The sequence below is a fragment of the Ictidomys tridecemlineatus genome, chromosome 5 (assembly GCF_052094955.1).
Source record: "Ictidomys tridecemlineatus isolate mIctTri1 chromosome 5, mIctTri1.hap1, whole genome shotgun sequence".
Classification (NCBI taxonomy): Eukaryota; Metazoa; Chordata; class Mammalia; order Rodentia; family Sciuridae; genus Ictidomys; species Ictidomys tridecemlineatus.
This window is the reverse complement of record NC_135481.1, coordinates 34088057-34108766: the sequence shown is the minus strand read 5'-3', so window position 1 is coordinate 34108766 and position 20710 is coordinate 34088057. Positions and strand designations below refer to the sequence as shown.

Here is a 20710-nt window from a genome sequence, read left to right as displayed (position 1 = left end):
ATACACACACACACACACATACACACACACCATTTCTAAATAAAGTGCAAATATCTGTCATATCAACATGTATCTATAAAAATGTGAGTTTTTTAGCTGGGTGCAATGGTGCACACCTGTAATCCCAGTGGCTTGGGATGCCAAGGCAGGAGGATTGTGAGTTCAAAGCCAGCCTCAGCAAAAGTGGGGCACTAAGCAACTCAGTGAGACCCTGTCTCTAAATAAAATACAAAATGGGGCTGGGAATGTGGCTCAGTGGTTAAATGCCCCTGAGTTCAATCCCCGGTACCTCCCCCAGAAAATGAGATTATCTTTCTGCATCGTAACATATTAACATCAAGCATAACAGAAATATAATCTTCTATTATGACCTGTTACTTGGTTTATGTTACAACTTCCACAATATACCCCCAGTTTTTCTTCAATGTAATCTAACCAAGGATCAGTGGTATCTGTGTGTTTAGCCTTGACTCTTTTTCTTCACTTCTTTTTTTTCCATTTTAACACTTCATACATAGATGGAATATAATTTCTCATTCTTCTGGTTGTTCATGTTGTAGAATCACACTGATCATGTAATCATGTATACATAGGGTAATAATGATCTTTTTATTGAAGTGTCATATATATGTTCCTGGGACTTTTTACTTGAAAAAAAATCCATATATTCATTTGTTGTTGTGAGTGACACCATTAATAATTACTTGGAGGTGGATTGTCTTTAAATGTAAGTGTATATTCAATCACAACAATCATCAAATATAAACAATTAAATCAAAAAATGTTCGGTGTGTAGGGGTACCCCAAATAGCATTTAATGCACACTAATTAAACACTAAAAGCAAATAAACAATTAATGCAAAAGTGTTAGATGTGCTGGAGCACCCCAACTAGCATTCAGTGCACACTAATTAAACATTATAAACAAATAACACAATCCTAAGGCAAACATGAGCCCCAAAATACCTCCAATGCCATGCAACTTCTCTTTGCCAAAGAGCAGATATAGTCCTCGTCTGTTGTCCTTGTCTCTCCAGTCAATGACTGGACATCAGGGAATGATGGAGTTAGTACAGGGACTGACAGCAAGGCGACCAGACTCACTGATGTTCTTGGAGCAAAACTATTCAGTGTGACAAGACCAGCAGTTTAAATATAGTTCCAAGTTGGTGGTGTACATTGTTGATTGGTTACACCCCGTGAAAGTCAATGTCATTGGTTATGTCCAGTGAAGGTGATGTGATTGAGCTGGGCATGTTCTTTGCAATGTCCATGGAGCTGTGCTCCCTATCAATTGTAACCATTAATTCCTAAGCATGTCTATGACTAGTGCCTCTTAGAGCTCTTTATCAATCACAAGCAGACATGACTAGGCAGTTCAATGGTTGCTGTTCCTTATGGCCACCAACTTAGTGAGTCCTGGCATGTCCCAGGATATCTATGGCAGATGCTCCTTATTTATTGATGTTAAATGAGACACATGTACAACATACATGCTAAAGGCTCATCTAGCTGCCCCTGACAGATTCTCATATGTGGACTTAACATTATCATTCAGTTAGAAGCATTTTGCATCTTTCTTGAGATTTTTCAAATTAATATGAGGTTTACATTATATTTTTATTGTACAGTACTATTCTATTTTCTTGTTAACTTTTAGAATATCTCATTTATCATTAATAAGAGAGATGTATTTGGCTCCTGTCAAATTAAAGATTATTGCTTGTATTCCTAGTTTTCTGAATTTTTCATTAAAAGTGTTACTGTACTTCACCAAATTACTTTTCTGCATCTGTTAAAACAGCCATAGTTTCCCCCTACTATCTAATATACTGGTGAATCATATTGGAAAAAAGTAAATGCCTCTTGGTGCTTTAATGAATTTTATTAATTAATGGTCTTTAATTAATAGTGAAATTGAAAATTAAAAGAGAATAAGAATTATGAGTACTTTTAGAAAACTAACATTGACAACAATGTGGAACCACTGAGGCCCAGGCTAGAGGGTATTTTCTCTTTATTGAAAGGAGGATGGTTAACTAAGAAGACTAGAAAGCATCCAGCAAATGTTACAACTCAAAAGGTTTATGGGATAATTCAAATTAACATGGGTTAAAGATGAATTGGGAAATTACAAAATGACAAAAATAAGATCTAAAGTTTATCATCCTCTCTCAAGAAACGAACCTGTAATTCAAAGATTTTCATTTGTTGCCTTAACATTATCATTTAGTTTGAAACCCAAAGGTTTGTTTCATTAAGAAGAAAATCTTCAACATAACAACTCAACATTAATCCTGAGTCACATTCATCCACTTCTGTAGACACATATCCCTCCTAAAAAAAATTCCCCTTCATCTTTCAGAAAAGTGGTTTATATAAGAGAAATAACTGGCACATTATTATTATTTGACTATCATCATAGAGATATCAATGATCAGAAATAGCCTTTTATTACAAAAAATATAAAGCAAAATTTCTGAAGAGTTTAATGATTTTATATTTTAATATTATTTTACAAAATAAAGCTTCCTATTACTTTTAGGCAGAGAAAAAAATCAACATTTGGCAATTGAAATTATTTTCCAATTCCTTATAAATAGACCACTATTACATTACTTCCCTAAACAACCTAATTCTCATTGATATTTTACTAAGCTTGCTCCAAAATTGAGATGTTAATCAAGACATGCATGGGAAAATGATGTAAATCTTATGTTCAACACCATGAATATCTGGTGTATTCCTGCATAATGACTTAAAATATCTTACCCACAGGCTTTAGACTAGAATTAGTGTAATCATCCATTTTCAGGTCTAATGCAAAGCACCTAGTCTTCATTCAGCATTAATGTTAGTGATATAAAAAGAAACATTTAAAGTCAGCAATGGGATTTATATAACCTTAATGAATAAATTCTCTACTCATTTGTACTTTTGTAGTTATGACAGAGCTCCAGTTTATCCATTTATTTTCCTAAATCTAATATTAGTTTGAGTTTTTGTACATTAAACATTAATTTGTAAGTGGTCTCCCAATGTATCATCTTCTGCTCTGTTTCTTTTCTCATTTCTGGCTGATTTCCTGCTTACCCATTTTCAAAACTGTATAATTTGCAATTATACAAAATTTAAATGAGAAGAGAAGAACAAGACCACAAATATTGTACATTAAAGTTTCACTGTATCCATCTATTTCTTGAGAGAACTAAATGATTACTCTGAAATCAAAACAAAATGCAAACTGTCATGACTTTCCTTATCATTAATTTTTATTATGTATAATGAAAATAATTGATTTTTCAATCACTATTTGCAGTACAATATAATTGTACTCAGAGAATATAATATATCTAGAAATATAACATTTTGTGATTGACTACTTCCATATTAATATGCAAATAAAAATGTCCTATCTTGATACACATTTGTAGTATCTTTATAAATTTTTAAGCTATTATTTAATGCATTAAACTTTAGTTAGAAATTTTGATTTTATGTGGGCTATACTGCGTTATTGAAATTACAAGTGCTAAAATTAAATAGAAATGAAAATAGCCAATTCTTCACAGATGTAAAAATTCCCTTTTAACTAAAATCACTGACCTCCAGTGAATAAGACTGATATGTCACTCAGCACACTTAGAATATGAATACATAGGTGTGCCAGAGAAAAATGCCAAAACATTTATATTATAGCTTGAAATTAAGAATAAATTACATAGAAATACAAAGCAGTTTATTAGTGATTTAGAAGAGAACTGCCAGGACCTGTGGGAGGAATGTTCAAGCTGAGGATCTGCTGTACATGATTTAAGCCTGGATGTCTCAAATTATATCTTTATTATACAAAAATAAGTAGGAAAGCTCTACCTACCAGACCATAAAAGCAGCAAGGAAGCCTTTCATTCTTCTTTTCCATAAGCAGACATAAATTAAAGAGCAAGGAAACTGAACCTAGGTCCTAAACAAAATGCACATGAAGGCCAAAACAAAATTAGTAGTGTTGATCACAAAGCAAACACTGAACTTAAAAATATTTTGCAGTCAATAAAACATATCAGATCTGCAAGAGACAAATAAAAAGTCATATCCATATAATCACTTCTATAACTCTGGTACTACCCACAGGAAAAAAAAAAGTAAGTATCAATGAAATTTAATTTGTGAACAGAAATCATAAATCACCACTTTGAAATACTAGAATGTTCTAAGTAGAATCACTATATTATTCTAAAAATATTCAAAAATAATAAAAATGGAATGGAAATCATCAGCAAGAACAGAACAATGTGAGATAAAGGGATTCCCTCTGCACTTCAAGTTCGGAGAAAGGGGTTTTAATTAGAATGCTCAGAGAGACTAAATTGTATCCCAAATACTTGAGATCAGTTTCTGAATCTTGCCTGGAAAATGGTAGAGGAATGAAGACAAATGGACCTCCTGATCTGAAGGCAGAGGGCAGACAAAATGTCACTTCATCTTGATACATACTTTCAGCATCTTTCAGGGCCAGGAATGCATAAGTGACTACTTGGATCCAGGTGAGGGCCAGGTGAAAGACCATCTCTGAAGGAAGAAGCATACTGAGAATTGGGAAGCAGGACATAGTCGGGCACTTAAGAAAGAAGCTATAAAAGTCTGTAATCAGGATACTTTCTTTCTCATATAGAAAAAACAGATAAAAGTTCCCTATGAGTTAGGCAGGCTAAAGGAAAATATGTGAAGGCCCATCAAAGAACCTACAAGAGGAAGATTTAGCTCTATAAGCCTTCCCTTGTCTATACTCCTGGAGGTTGATCTATAGGAATTCTATGGTCTCTAGGTGTGGCTAGTTTCAGCCAGAGGAAGAGATTGCAGGATATCTTAGGGTGGGTGAAGGAACTTGGTTTATATATTCCCTCTCCTCCTTCATATCTGGGCTGCAGATCAACAGTGACTATTTTTTTCCACTTATGGCTAAAGCTGCTGATGGGTGACCTTAGGGATGGTAGTCACTCTTGATTGTTACTTCACACAAAATCTTTGACTTTTCCTTTGAAAACACTCTTTCATCAAATTGTTGTCAATTGCCTTTTTCGATCTCTTTCTGCCCACTTTGGCTATATAAGTCAGAAATTTCCTCATCCCAGGCAATTCCCCTTAACCCAAACTAAACCCTGCAACCTCAGAAACAGAAGTCAGAAGTCAACCTAGAAAGAACCAGAGAGAGAAAAGATACAACTGTACCTCCCCAACACAACCTCAGACTTTTTTTTTTGTTGGGGGTGGGGGGGCAATCTACTGGGAATTGAACTCAGGAGTCCTTGACCACTGAGACACATCCCCAGCCCCATTTTGTATTTGATTTAGAGACAAGATCTCACTGAGTTGTTTAGCACCTCGATTTTGCTGAGGCTGGCTTTGAACTCTTGATAATTCTGCCTCAGCCTCCAGAGCTACTGGGATTACAGGTGTGTAACACCTCATCCTGCTTCAACTTGAGACTTTTCTTATGCACCTGGACCAATCTAAGAGTGGAGAGAACTTTCAGCATTTAACTGAGTTTGGAGTGTTGACTATTCTGGCCTTTGTCTCCTAAATAACTACATTTTTTTTTTCAACCAAAGGCTTCCAAAAATGTCATAAACTCCAGAAATTTTCTTACTACTTGGGAAGAATAAAGTTCCAGAGCATTAGTCAAAGGCAAAAGAGAGACATATGGAATTGCTACATGACTAAACCCACAATTCATGCTTGTCTAATTTGCTCCGTTATATATGAACCCAAATATAGATTTAAAAACCTTATACCAAAATCTTAACATTAATGGTCCCTGAAGAGATAGGTGGTATTCAACCTTTATTTATTTAAATATTTTATCAAAAATACGTAAGTAGCAATGTTAACCTTTCTCGAAAATTGTGGATAATTGGTACATGACTGTTTACAATATTTTTCCTGATTCTTTGTCCTCTCTATTTTTAAACTTTTCCTCAATGTGTTATTCATAGTTTTATTTAATTCACAAAGATAAGCTGATTTATCCGGTCACCCTGAAAAGAAGTCCCACTATTGGTCATTTCTTAACTTATAATCTGCTTTGAAACTTCCAGTGTCCTCACAAAAGCAGGAATTCAAAACTCTGCTGCAATGCTATAAATGCTAATGGGGAACGAAATGACATTGTTAGCTACAGCTCATTTTGCAGTTATAATTAGGGGCAGTCAGACATGGGCCTGTAACTCAAGAACTTAATGGGAATCCCTGAAGCATAACTATTGAACTGACAAGTTAGTCTGTAAGAATTAGACATAACACACCCCCAACAAAGATCTTTCACTGAAATGACTTCCTACATGTAGAAATTGACACTTGTCTGTTTTATGGCTCATGTTTAGAAAGACTTTTATTTATTTTTTAGCATCACACACCATTCCAAACCATTACTTAATACTTAACTGCTGTTTTCAACTTCATTGAAAGCTACATGAAAACATTTTTTGCCTTTGACAAGAGTTCTAATGCTCTAAAAATGATCAGTGTGCACAGTACTTTGCTGAAACCTAAATTAAACTAGACCATCAACTGGTCACTTCTGCTAGATGTCAAAACTTAAGGGAAAAAAGTCAAACATCTCACATCCAACATCCCCCCCAAAAAACCTACAGAAGTAATGTTTTCTGAAATCTATTGATGAAACACCAAAAGAGAAATTGTGTTTTATAACAAAGAACCAAACATTCTAAAAATCATCTTTGCCCAACTTTATTCTAAATCTGTCTCATAATGTGGTACCTACTCTCCAAACTTGCTTTCATCTCTACCAGAGCTTCAGCCCTCCAATGCAACCTACCTCCACCCCACTCCATCTCTTCTTATTCCAATTCCCACTGCCCAGATCTGTTTTGTTTTTCATAGAGGATCCTACATTATTTCTACTCCAATTGAATGTACCCTCTTCTAGTCATTATATAGTTCTTTGAATCAGTACCTTGATCAGAAGATCAGAATAATAAAGTCTCAGTGACTTGGTAGAACACAAAATAAATTTTCCTTCAAACAAATCTAGGAGAGAAGGACATACTACTGAGGTTTTGCAAATAAAAATATAGGAGACCCAGTTAAATATGAATTGCAGAGAATTGTTTACAAGAATGTCTCAAAAAGTAATTTGGAGATATATATATACACTCTTGATCTGAAATTAAAATTTGACTGGTATTCTATATTTAATCTGCAGACCTTAAAATTGGGATTTTTACACATGGCATCTGTGTTCTTCTGACACAGATTATATTAGGAAATATAACTAATTTCTATAGTTCTTCAACTTGGCATGTATTGAGGTTAAGTGTGATAGAATTACTACCAATTCATGCATGACCCCAGCATGGTACGGGTTAATCTTCTCTGTTTTTCACTGCCATTTCTCCATATGATTGATCACTGTGGCAAGACACTGTAACTCATTTGGGGGTAAATATTCTCACTTTTTGTAGTCCTACTTATCAACAAAGAAAATAATAAGAAATCCTTTCAAGATCATTCAAACAGTGACAGGAGGTGATTGTTAATTGGGTTTTCTTGTTTTTGTTTGTTTGTGTTTTTTTTTTTTTTTTTGTAGCCCAAATGTGCATTACTAACTCCAAGGTTTCCCCAGAGTTGAAGAGAGAAAAGCAAAGATGGGAGAATTCAGCTTCTAAGATGCCTTGAGACTGAGGGTGGTTCAGAGCACTCTCAGCTTCAATTCCCGTAGTGAATTAAATGTATGATCCAATTTTCCTCCTTAATCTTTCTTTTCAAAAGAAAAAAAAATCTCCTTTGGTTACTTAATAACTAAGGATTTTAAAGCAATTGACCTAAAGCTCCCTGCTTTAGTGTTAATGTGCTCCGGCCAAATTATTTAAGATGTAAAGAGATAGACTGAGGACAAATTTGTTGTTGTTACATGCCATTACTGTTTTCACAGGCCATGCACACTGTTAATTAAAATGGTAAAATCACTTCTTAGGACCAAAAGCACAGCACATTTAATTTCAGAAGTTGTATATACAAATGTTGAGTGAAATCTGGGTATGCTTTGACTTTTGGGCTAAAGATTGATTAGTTAAAGGATGGGTTTTATGTAAAGGAAAGAAGCAATGGACTCAGGCCCATGGAATTCATTAGTCTTAAAGCATGTCCCATTACTCAGAATGTTTGGTTTGACAGAACAAGGGAAGATACTGTGGAAAGCTCACTAGGGCACCAGCTGACAGATAGCCCTGCGAATTTGGGTTGCTAATTTACAGGATACAGTATATATTTTAAAACTGGAGCCAAAGTACACTTTTATCTTCTTCATATGGGCCCACATGCCAAAAGAAAGGAGGACTGTTTTTTTTCTGTCCTACTAACCAAGTTCAATAATCTTTATTTTATATCCATATGAACTTGAACTCAGTGGATTTAGACATCTGAAGCCTAAGGGAGAAACATTTCTAATATCAAATGCCACCATAGTTCAAGTGATTCGGAGGCTGCTACAGTTTCCATTTTAGGTCTTATATAATGGTAAATAAACATTCTTGAAAAGGGTCACTTTTCTGGACAGAGTGATTGGTCATGATTTCCAGGGGGCAATTGTATTGGTGCTGGATAGTGGACATAAGGGGCACTGTTTGGATTCAGGGAATTCACAGGATTTGTTTGTCTATTAGGCATAACCAAACAGGAACTTCAGCAACCCAACAAAACACTAAGAATGCAGATCCTACAGGAATGACATGCTATGTCACCAGATAGATAATATGTACCAGTCAGGTGATATGCTGGCAGGTATTATGAGCAAAATAGAATGAGTAAGATGCCTTTGATTTATTCAGGTAACAATTTATGTGTTTTTTTCCTATAGTGTACAGATGACAACTAACATTTTTTTGTTGTTTTAGATGAAATTAAGATTAAATGGATATCATCCACTGTAATAAGGTAATTGATACATGAATCAAGGATGAGTGGATACTGAGGGAATAGAGGTGAGATGTGCTGGTTGATCACCCTCTGTAATTCTGCTCCTCTTCATGCTTTTAGTACTACTTATGCTTGAAAATCTTGGGTCAGACACTCAACTTTTGAAATATTAAGTTCTATGTACTATTGTATACATATAAAAGACACATTATTTATCCAAGTTTTAAAGTATAATTGAATACTCTATACAAGAAAGAACTATAATATTATCATATTCTACTTGGCTGTTGTTGTTTTTAAATAGAGGTTTCTATAACTTTTCTGTTTACTTTGGGAAGAGTAATTCATATTTTTACTTATTTTGGCTTTTAACTGATACATAAATTTGTTCATATTTATGGAATACCATGCGATAGCTTTATCAATACACAAGTGTTTAACCTGTAATATTTAAGTCTGGTTAAACATTATCTCTTCAAATATTTATGGTGACAATATTCAAACTCATTTTGGTTATCAAAATTCTCATTGTTATACTTTTATTTTATTACTGTGAGTCTGGTTTTTTTAATTTCTATAAACACCTGTTTTCTCATATATAAAAGTACAAACATCTAACCATGCTCAAGTTCCATTAGTTCAGCCCTCAAATACATGCAGAATCTGTCCCTGTCATACCACCTCCACTACCATAGCCCTAGATCCCCTGGGCCCTGTCACCATGCTCTCCTATTTAAACTTCCTAACTGATCTCATAGATTTTTCCTTTGTCTCCTCTACTCCTTCCAATAGAAGCCAAAGCTAATTTCTCACTGCGGTTCAGAAGGTGCCACAGGATCTTGTGCTTGGTTCATTCTCTAACTGCAACCCTTCCCATTTTCCCTCCATCCATCCTACTTCAGCCACATTGGACTTCTCTCCATTTCTAAAAATTCCCTGCTATCTCTAAACTCTTGTACTATTTAAATTGGAATACTCTCTCACGCATATCAGAAAAGCCCATTTCCACACTTACTTCAGATTTTAGTCTTTTCAAAAATCTTTTTATAGAGAACCTTCCCAGGTGACCCTACCTAAACTGGCACTGGCTTATCTCCCTGTGATATCATTTTTTTCTGTCCTTTTTTCTCTAGGTACAGACTACAGGCATATCAGGTACATGTTCACTGACCATTATCTTCCTCCATACTGTAAAACTAACAGACAAGATCTTTGCTTAAGTGTAGAGCATGATGTAACGTGGGGCATGTTGCATCAGAAAAGAGGAAACTTAACTTGCTGGCTGCTACCTGCTTCCCAGTCCTGGGGCCGCATGTGGCTAAGAGAGTACCTAGCAATTGCCATGGGTTGTGATGAAGAATGGGACCACCTTTAGGATAGGTTCAGAACCCGTCTGCCCTCAAGGACAGCTCATGTCTCCCATTACTGCCTGAAGGTTGGGTGTAGATGTAAATTCTCCCCACCCTGCTGACCTTTATCCTGATTGGCTCCTGTACATTACATTAGCTGTGTGTGTTTTCTCATTAAAGGAGATCCTGCTTTGACTGTTCTCCCTGGCAGTACCTTTACCCTTCTTGGTTCTTGTCCTGGTCAGAGCATGCTACCCCAATCTCTCCCGCAGGTCAGGAGGGAACAGGGGGCTAAAAACTCTGACACCTAAGCAGTTCACTGCTCTATTTCCACATGTAGAATAGTGACCAGCTCTTAGAGTGGCTGAAGCCCTAAGACCTTTACTGAACACAGCCTTTTTAGATTACTCCCAATATGCTAAATGCTATCATTTTTCTGATGTACTGTGATATAAGGTAAACTTTTGGGTGAACTTGATTAAAAATGATGAAATTAATATAAGATGCAAGTTTAACTTTTATGACAATGATGTAAATCTTATAAAAACAAAAGATACATAAATATAAGCCACAATATATTTGATCAATACTTGTTTAATTCATAAATGAAAAATGAATGCTCTAGGCATTGAATTTGAAATGAATACACCAAGTGGTGATATCAGAGAGCATATTGAATGAGAGAAAATTGACATACAATTATCAATATCAAAATTAAAGAATCTATGAGATAATGAAGCTCTAAGTAATTAATAAAATATCAGAAGAATAGATTTTAAATGGAGGAGGAGATTTCAAAATAAAAGAAGAGGATCATGCTTGATATTGTTCATACATTATTGGATTCAAAATACTGGACCATTACAAGAAGAGTATTGAGCAACTGAAGACAAACTCGGAAGAAATATGCTACTTTGGTTTATTTGAAGATATAGTTTTACAATCAGATTTACACTCCCTCTAAAGAAAGCTTGGCTCTGGAGGAGAGCCAGATAAACATGTCTAAAATGATTGAAGGTATTATAAGGACAGACTTCATAAAAAGATTCTTTAAGAAAGGTCAATAAAAAAAATAGTTCCTACGAGAACCAATTCTGCATACTTAAAGATAATTAGAAATGTTTGATCTATTTTTTTAAGCTCTTTGAGGGCATTCAAGTGCTATAGCAAAGCAAACCTTTTACATCAGTGTAAGATTTCTCCTATTTTTGAAGTCTCTGTAGTGTAAGAGAGTGATGATTCCAGCTACAATCATCACCATTTATTTGATCTCTGCAAACCCTAGCAAGAGAAAACAAATACACCAGAAAGATAAAAACTAGAAACTAGCATAGGGGACAGAGAAAGAAGAAGTTTGTGACTTAAGATGCAGCAGCACAACATAGCAAGTTTCCTTGAGATTTCTAAATTAATTCTTTGTATGCCTTCAAATAGGAAGGTTCTGCCATCTGTGTAGAATAAGACAGGGCTCAGTCACTTTACCAAATTATAACCAAGGAGCAATTTGGTTGTGTGTGAGGTGTACAGCATCATTAACTACTTAAGCTAACAATAAAGTTGCACAAATGCAATTGCAACTATTTTTAAAATGTAAAGTAGGTACAATAACTTTTTACTTTTCTTGTAACGTTGTTAATAATGCCCTATCAATTCCAGCCTCTTTGTCAGTGACTCTTCATGAATTGTGAGTAAACCATGGAATGTAGGAGATAGAGAAATGTCCTTAATGTATCAAGTAAACAATACACAGTGGTGATTTTTTCCATGTATAACCATTTCATCAGAGTCCATAAAATTATCCAGAAATCACAGAGAGTATATCAAGAAAATTCTGAAAAACTCTGTACTATATTACTATGAAATGTACATATATTGAAGCCATTCCTAAGAGACCATTGTTGATGTATTTCTGATGAATATTGTATAGTGAAAACCAGTTTAAAATTATTTTTATTCAAAATTCATGTAGTATTCATGTAATTCACTCAATAATAAATTTTTATTATATATTGTTTAAACTTCAAAAATACAGGAAGATCTGGGTTGAAATTATTCATTTTTCCAAGAGATTGATTTGTGTTTTGCTTGCAAGAAGCATTTAATATTTAACACTTAATTTTTGACGTATCTGGTAATCTTAAACATTTTAATAATTTTCACCAGAAAAAAAATATAACAAAAATCACAAAATGCAATATAGTTTGAAACAGGAATATTTTTAGGATTAGAAGCTAAAAGAAGGAGAACTGGTATGTTCAAACACCTCCCATTTCTGTAATTCAGAACATTTATTTTCACATATTAATTTCATTGCTATAGAGGATTGGGTATCATCATTAATTGACTCTTTGACTTCAAGACTGACTCAAGACTTGTTGTATTATTAACAAGACTTCAAGACTGGGCCCATTGGAACATGCCTATAATGCCTATAATTCCAGCAGCTAAGGAGGTCGAGGCAGAAGGATCACAAGTTTAAAGCCAGTCTCAGCAGTCTAGCAAAGCCCTACACAACTCAGTGAGACCCTATCTTTAAATAAAATATAAAAAGTGCTGGATATGTGACTCAGTGATTAAGCACCCATGAGTTCCATCCCAGGTACCAAAAAAAAAAAAAAAAGATTAACTCATATGGAATAAGTTTTTTTGTGTTTGGCCTATTTGAGGGTTAAGAAATTCATTCATATTGTTTCATACATGAATGTTTAGTTTCTTTTTATTACTGAATAATATTATGGGAATATGCCATGATTTGTTATATAATCTCCTATTATTAGACTTTTCTTTGTTCTAGTGTTTTGATTATTATGAATATTGAGTGAATGCTTTCTATTGATAGATGTTTAATTTCTCTTGAGTATGTAACAGAAATTGGATTCCTGAGTCACAACAAATATTACAGCATGATAGAAATGCTCTGCATCTTGACTGGGGTGTTGGTTAAAGGATTGTATAAAACTTTTAAAGCTCATCCTACTTACCCTGAAGATCTGAACATTTTGCTGCATGTTATCTATCATACCTTTAAACAAAACCCTACTTGGAATGTATTTCTCATTATTTTACACACGTATTAGTTTATTGTAATACCAAAATTCAAGCACAAGTTATCAATCTCACTTATAGAGTATTTTATGTTATTTAAAGAGTTTTTATGTGCATTATTATAATCTTGAATTTTAATAGCAGTTTTATTTGCTATCTGGAGAAAATATTAGCACTCATTTGTAGATAAGGAGACTGAGAACTCCCAGAGACTAAATATGCTGAGCAAGTCACATAGCAACAAATAATAGAAGAGCTCAGGGCCATTGGTCCAGTGGAGCCAGTAACCACCAATATTTCATAGATATGAATAGTTATGCAAAAAGGATTTCCAGTTATAAGCTAATGTACTGCTACTTGGCACTGGATGCAATGGTGGGAGACATAGACCTTTAAAAATCATCCTAAGTATACTTAGAGTTAACAATTGTGTTTTATCTCTTGTTTACTTATTGAGGTTGTACTGGAAGAGAAGATGATTTGCATTTGCATGCCTAATGTTGGTTCCATCCTATGAGATTTTAAGAGGTTGAGATAGAACTGACAAAAATCACTGGCTTTACTAACTGAAGAGAAGAATAGCATTCAAGTAATAAAGCTTGTTAATGACCAGTGCAAAGCAGCTCTACTAATATAATATCTTTAAGAATTGGTTGCATTACTGTATGCCTATCATTTTTATGTCCTATGATAATAGATTTGTGTATCTTTGTGTATCTCTTTCACTTTTCTATACCCTTCTCTCCAACCACCTGGATTTCAAAACAGACTGTAATGAGCAAGATTGTTACTTTAATGTCCACACCTTGATCCAAGGTCATAGTTACAGTTTATTTCCTTCATATGTATACTGAGCTTCATAGGAAACATATGAGACAGTGAGATATCACCTCTTTTTCCACCCTCAGATAAGACATAGCTAGTTCAGAAGCATTTATCTAAAACTCAGTGTCTTTTCCCTCCCTAGCAATGATAAGTCTTTCTCTGCTTCCATATGTTTATATAAAATAGGGACCAAAGACAAGCAGATTCTGAACACAAAAGGAACTATTTGTGTGGGAACTATGGAAAACTAGAGACACATGGCCCACCATCTTGGTATGACAGGAGCCACTTAGCCTCAATTAGTTATTTTCATGCAGAAATTTGAGTATAATATTCCAGCATTTCTTCATTTCTTAAGATATTTGAAATCCAGATTTTTGGCTGGTGTTATAGCTCAGTTGGTAGCTTGCTTGCCTTTCATGCACAAGACCCTGGGTTCAATCCCCAGTAGCACGAAGAAGGAGAAGGAGATGGAGAAAGAGAAAGAGAAGGAGAAGGAGAGGAGGAGGAGGAGGAAATAATAATCCAGATTTTTATGTAAAAATCTCAAAATTCTTGGATGTTGCAAACTTAATCAGTTTTTAAAAATACCTTTCAGCACAAACAAATCCATCAGAAAGTCATATTTTGTTCAAGACCATCATCTTAACCTCTCATGCAATTATGGCATAATGTCCTACTAACCTCTTCTCCCAACATTATGGTCATTCTCTTTTCTATTGACTCTGTCTCTTATAATGTTTAATCAAATTGTAAGACAACACAGGGAATTCCCAAGCTCATCTTTAAATTATTAGTCCTATACTAATAACTCTGAATTCTAAATTTCCCTGCTCTGTAGATCTCTTTTTGCTTTTCATGACCTTGACTCTCTTTCTTTGAGGATTAGATAGGCTGAATCTGTCATTCTTATTTCTTCTAACTGGACTAATTCATTGCATTTTGAACACTGCTTTTAAGGTGCACCTTGACTGCCCTTGATCACTACTAATAGTTGATTAGGTCTTAGTTCTAATTACTGTTTCTTGTTTTATTTAGATTTGCATTGGTTCCTTATGTAAATCCTACTTAACTCTCTGAGCTAAGTAGGCGTTTTCTCCATAAAGCAATAATAGAAAGTGAGAGCAGCTAATAAATATATACAAACCAATGACCCCAATTAAAATGTTAGAAACCTACTCATCCATGTACTTTGGAGGAATGGTCACAGAGCACACTACAAGCTTGCCAAAATGCTAGACTTTTTCCAGAGCAACTATTTACTATTTGTAAAGTCAAGATAGCTGAAGTGCTTAACATAGTTGACACACCAATCTTAGTCATGCATTTTTTTCCATTTCCACAACTACTTTCATCTTTTCAGTCTCACCTCTGGATACCCAAGGCCCTTTGTTGTTCAACAGTACCCCATGTTTTAAAAAAAAATCCCTTCTTTCCACCAAAGTTTGCCTTTATGGTGATGAATTCCTTCAGTTCCTTTACAATATACAATATACAAGTATACAATATACAATATTTAAATATATAATATTCTGTCACTTTCCCTTGCTCTAGGCTGATGGCTTCACTTATATTATAGGAAATATAAAATCAACCAAAACTAGAGAATCTGTTTCCCAACCACATTTCTGACACCCCCTCTTGTACTTGTGCCCACACACTCTTTCTACTTTAAGATATAAATCACTGATTGTTTTAATGAATGTCAGCTTCTCTCTTTATGCTCTGGATACCATTCTCCCATTCTCTCATTCTCTATTGCTGATTTAGGTTTTTGTTCCTTCAGTGACCCCTCTATCTTTGGGATCACCAACATTTATCCATATAAGTGTCATTTTATTAAATAAAATTCAAACCAAATTAAATATCTATAATTTTTTCATGCCAGGTCTCTTTCCAGTTGAGCCTCTTTCTATTCCCTTTTATTTAAAAAGGACTTCAGATGGAACATATACACCTGTTCACTCCACTTAATTACTATTTTATAAAGGAAGCCTTTCTTTACTACTACTTCATTGAGACAATTCTTGTAATACTTATGACTCTATCTTATCAGATCAAGGGTTATTTTTCAGTCTTCAAATCTTCTATCCAAATCATTTGCTACTTTATTTAGCAATCCTTTCTTCCTTGAGACTGTGTCTATACTTGGCTTCCAAAACTAAATATTTTGGTTTTGCCCATACCTCACTGTCTGCTCTTTTCAGCTTTTCTTGAGCTGGAACAATACACATTCATAGTAGCAATTAGAATAATTTTTGGTCTTTTTATTTACTCTGTCTATAATCACACACTAAGGTTGCATTGAGTTCTTTGGATTCAAACATGGCTGATATATTCATATTTCAAATTTGTAGTTTTAGCTTTGACCAATTCTCTAAATTACAGAATCATTTCCCAAATACTGACTAGACAATCACTTTGATAGTTTAAGATACATAGTAAATATACTAATATGCATACCCTAGGACTCTGCATCAAGATAAACAGGTAGAACAGAAATTTATAGAACTGTTTATAAAAACCGTGGACTAGAATGTTAATAGCAGTATTTTTAGTAGTAGACCCAAGTTTTAAAATATTCAAATGTCAAACATAGCATAATAAATTAATTATAGCCTATTCATGCAATAAAATATCATAGTACTGAAAAGAATTGATCACAAACCACATGCAGCAATATAAATGATTAGTATATATATTACATTGATCAAAAGCAGCCAGAAAACATAAGAGCATACAATGTATTATTTAATTAAATAAAAAGCTGAATAGGCAAATTAAATATGCTGTTAGAAGTCAACAGACTTAAATTACTAAATGAGAGAGAAAAGTAGTAAATCCATTAGAGTGCTAGTAATGTTCTGTTTCTTTATCTGAGTCTCTATAAAAGTGTGCTTAGTTAGTGAAAAAAAAAGAAAAACTTAAAATTTAAAATAATAAGACTTCTTTGGCCAATAATTAAAATCAAGAATCAATAAATGGGATGGACTCAAACTAAAAAGTTTCCTCTCAGCAAAAGAAACAGTCTGTGAGGTGAATAGAGAGCCTACATTTTGGGAGCAAATCTTTACTCCTCATACATCAGATAGAGCACTAATCTCTAGGGTATATAAAGAACTTAAAAAGCTAAACACCAAAAAAAAAAAAAAAAACCCCAAACAACCCAGTCAATAAATGGGCCAAGGAACTGAACAGACACTTCTTAGAAAATGATATATAATCAATCAACAAATACATGAAAAAAATATTCTCATCACTAACAATTAGAGAAATGCAAATCAAAACCACTCTAAGATTTCATCTCACTCCCATCAGAATGGCAGCTATTAAGAAGACAAACAACAATAAGTGTTGGCGAGGAGTGGGGAAAAAGGCACACTCATACATTACTTGTGGGACTGCAAATTGGCGTAGCCCATCTGGAAAGCAGTATGGAGATTCCTTGGAAAACTTGGAATGGAACCACCATTTGTCAGAGCTATCCAACTCCTAGGTTTATGCCCAAAGGACTTAAAAAAAACAGCATACTACAGGGACACAGCCACATAAATGTTATAGCAGCACAATTCATAATAGCTAAACTGTGGAACCAACCTAGATGTCCTTCAATAGAAGAATGGATTAAAAAATGTGGTATATATACACAATGGAATATTACTCAGCAATAAAAGAGAATAAAATCATGGCATTTGCAGCTAAATGGATGGTGTTAGAGAAGATATTTCTAAGTGAAGTTAGCCAATCCCCCAAATCTAAATGCCAAATGTTTTCTTTAATATAAGGAGGCTGATTCATAGTGGGATAGGGAGTGGGAGCATGAGAGGAATGGATAAACTCTAGATAGGGCAGAGGGGTTGGAGTGTAAGGGAGGGGGCATGGGGTTATTAATGATGGTGGAATGTAATGATCATTACTATCTAAAGAAAAGGTATGAAGACACAAATTGGTGTGAATATACTGTATATAAGCAGAGATAAGAAAAATTGTGCTCTATAAGTGTAATAAGAATTGTAACGCATTCCGCTGTAATCTATAAAAAATAAAGAGGGAAAGAAAGAAAGTTTAAAAATGAACACAGAAAAGACAATCAAATGTATTACAATTAATCAGAAAAATTTTGGAAAATATTAAAGGAGAGAGAAATACATGGAGTCATATTACATGTTAAAAGATAAAAACATTATCAAATATTTATCAAGTTTTCTTAAATTGACTTATAATATGGATAATATTATAAAATGAAACTTAAATGGAATTTTAAAATTTATGTTGACAGGGGACACTTATGGGCAAGATATATCTAAAGAGAAAATGATATGGGTCATAATGTCACTGCAACTTGTAAGCCAGTGTTAATGTTATTATTTCATGATAGACAAATTAATCAAAGAAGCATTATTTGATATAAAAAAGAATTGTTGACAAATAATTGGAAATTGCAAACTTCTTGATAGGAAAATTGGTTATACTTGCAGGATAAAAAATAATTAAATTGCTACCTCAAGCCATACAAATAAGATCAACAACTGGCAGCTGAAATAATCATGGGCAGAGAAACTATAAAGCTTTTTGTAAATCACTACATCTTTAAGGCTGTAGGGTAGAAAATGATTTCTTTGAAAGGATTATAAAATGAAAAGTGTGCTAAAATTCAGTTATATTGAAATTAAAGATGTTTTCCACCAAAGTACATCATAGTGAGTATAAAGAAATAACTCACATGTCAGTAGAAAATTTTTAGAAACCATGTAATTAATGAGGGATTAGTAAGAAGAATGCTGGGAATCCTATACAAGACTAACACAAAAGGAAAAGTTTACAGGAAAGAAAAGGATCAAAAGGAAAGAACTGTACAAAATGCACTCTTAAAAAGTCAAGATGTGAATGGCAAAAAAATAAAAATGCTGTGTAATATCTTTGGACATTCTGTAAATATAAACTAAAATCATAATAATTCCCAAAATATTGGCAATAACAAACCTAGGTGAGCATGTGGCCTGATGATAACATCCAGCAATATGAACTTTCATATGTTGTCAATAATAATATACCGTACTGTTTTCTACTTAGAAAATAATTTGGAAATTCTTAGAAAATATGACAATAAACTGAATATTGATTTAACAATTCAATACTTATGATTTTTCTTCAAAAAGTATGCCTATATGCTACAGAAGACAGGTAAAAGAATGTTCCCATCCAAAGAATGTTCAGACTAGCTAACACTGGAAACCACCCAAAAGCTCTTCCAAAATAAGATAGGTAAATGGTAAATTGTTGTACACTCACATAATAATAAACAATTCAGCAATAAAAGAGAATCATTGACAGAAGCATCGTAATCCTGGATGTTTCCCTATAGTATAATAAGGCAATAAATAAATAAAGTCACAAAGAAGTGTGTCCTATAATATTATTTTATACAAAGTGAAATAAACAAAGTTTTAAATGTCTTGGAACATAATGTGGTAAACATATGGAAAAAAAATCAATGAGGGAGAGGGAAGGGCCACAGGAAACTTCTTACATACTAGTGGTTTTCTTTCATGTCTTTCTTATGTTGATGATTGATAGTTGTTCACTTTATTACTATATTTTAATTGCTCATCTGTATTGCACTTTAGGCCTAATTTTATATTTGATTTTTCACTCAATAAAAATAAATATGAACACATAACAACTTTAAAAGTTTCTAGAGAGATTCCTACTGGAAGATAATAATAATAATTTGGCCATCTTCTAGGAATTAATTATAAGCAATAAAAGGTATTCTTTAAAATTACTTACTCCATTAACTATGTAACAAGGACCCTGATTGGAGAAGGAAAAAAAAACTCATAAAATAATAGAGAGGTCTGGGGTTGTGGCTTAGTGATAGAGTGCTCACCTAGCGCACGCAAGGTCATGGGTTCACTCCTCACCACCACATAAAATAAAATAAATGTATTGTGTCCAACTACAACTAAAAAATAAATATAAAAAAATAATAGAGAGAAAGTATCACAAGCAAAAAAGACTGAGTGGGACCTTTTCCAGGGAATAAGGGAAGCAGCAAATGAGGAAGCTTCTGATGACAGTCAAACCAGCAAGCTGTTTTCTCAGAGATAAAAGGCACAAAATCATGCACCTAGAGATCTTGCTTTGTAAGAGAAGAAATAGTGCAAGTGTACTGGGATCTGAAAATTTTCTGGATGAGCCTAGATTTTTAGAAGGGCAGGCAATAGAATTGAATAAATGTCAGATAGATTCACTCTGTTTTCATTAAGGAGTCTGCCTCATTGACTTTAGAAGAGAAGGAATCTACACCATTAAGAAATACCTCAGAACTATCTATGTCATTAGGTGGCAAGAAGGAAAGGCCATGTGATGTCACACACAAAACCCTGGAAAATAAAGGACATTTTGGCAAGCCACACTTCCTTTGAAAAAATACCTAGGAAAGAGAAGGTAAGGGAAAAACAATGCTCTCCTGTTACTTAAACGATTCATCAAAAATAGAAACTGATAAATCTACAAAATTAGAAACAAAGAAAACATAGAAGATGAAAATTGTG

General features: G+C 33.9%; 1 long non-coding RNA gene across 2 annotated transcripts in view; it reads right to left on the bottom strand.

The window, feature by feature from the left end:
* Window positions 1-20710, bottom strand: part of LOC144377749 (uncharacterized) — a 194688-nt gene that overhangs the window by 115755 nt on the left and 58223 nt on the right. Inside the window, exon 3 of one of the 2 annotated variants that reach the window (XR_013438794.1) lies at window positions 3878-3964. The exons of the other annotated variant lie outside the window; for it this stretch is intronic. This is a non-coding gene — a long non-coding RNA (uncharacterized LOC144377749). The remainder of the gene's footprint in view (window positions 1-3877; window positions 3965-20710) is intronic. 2 annotated transcript variants of the gene reach the window in all.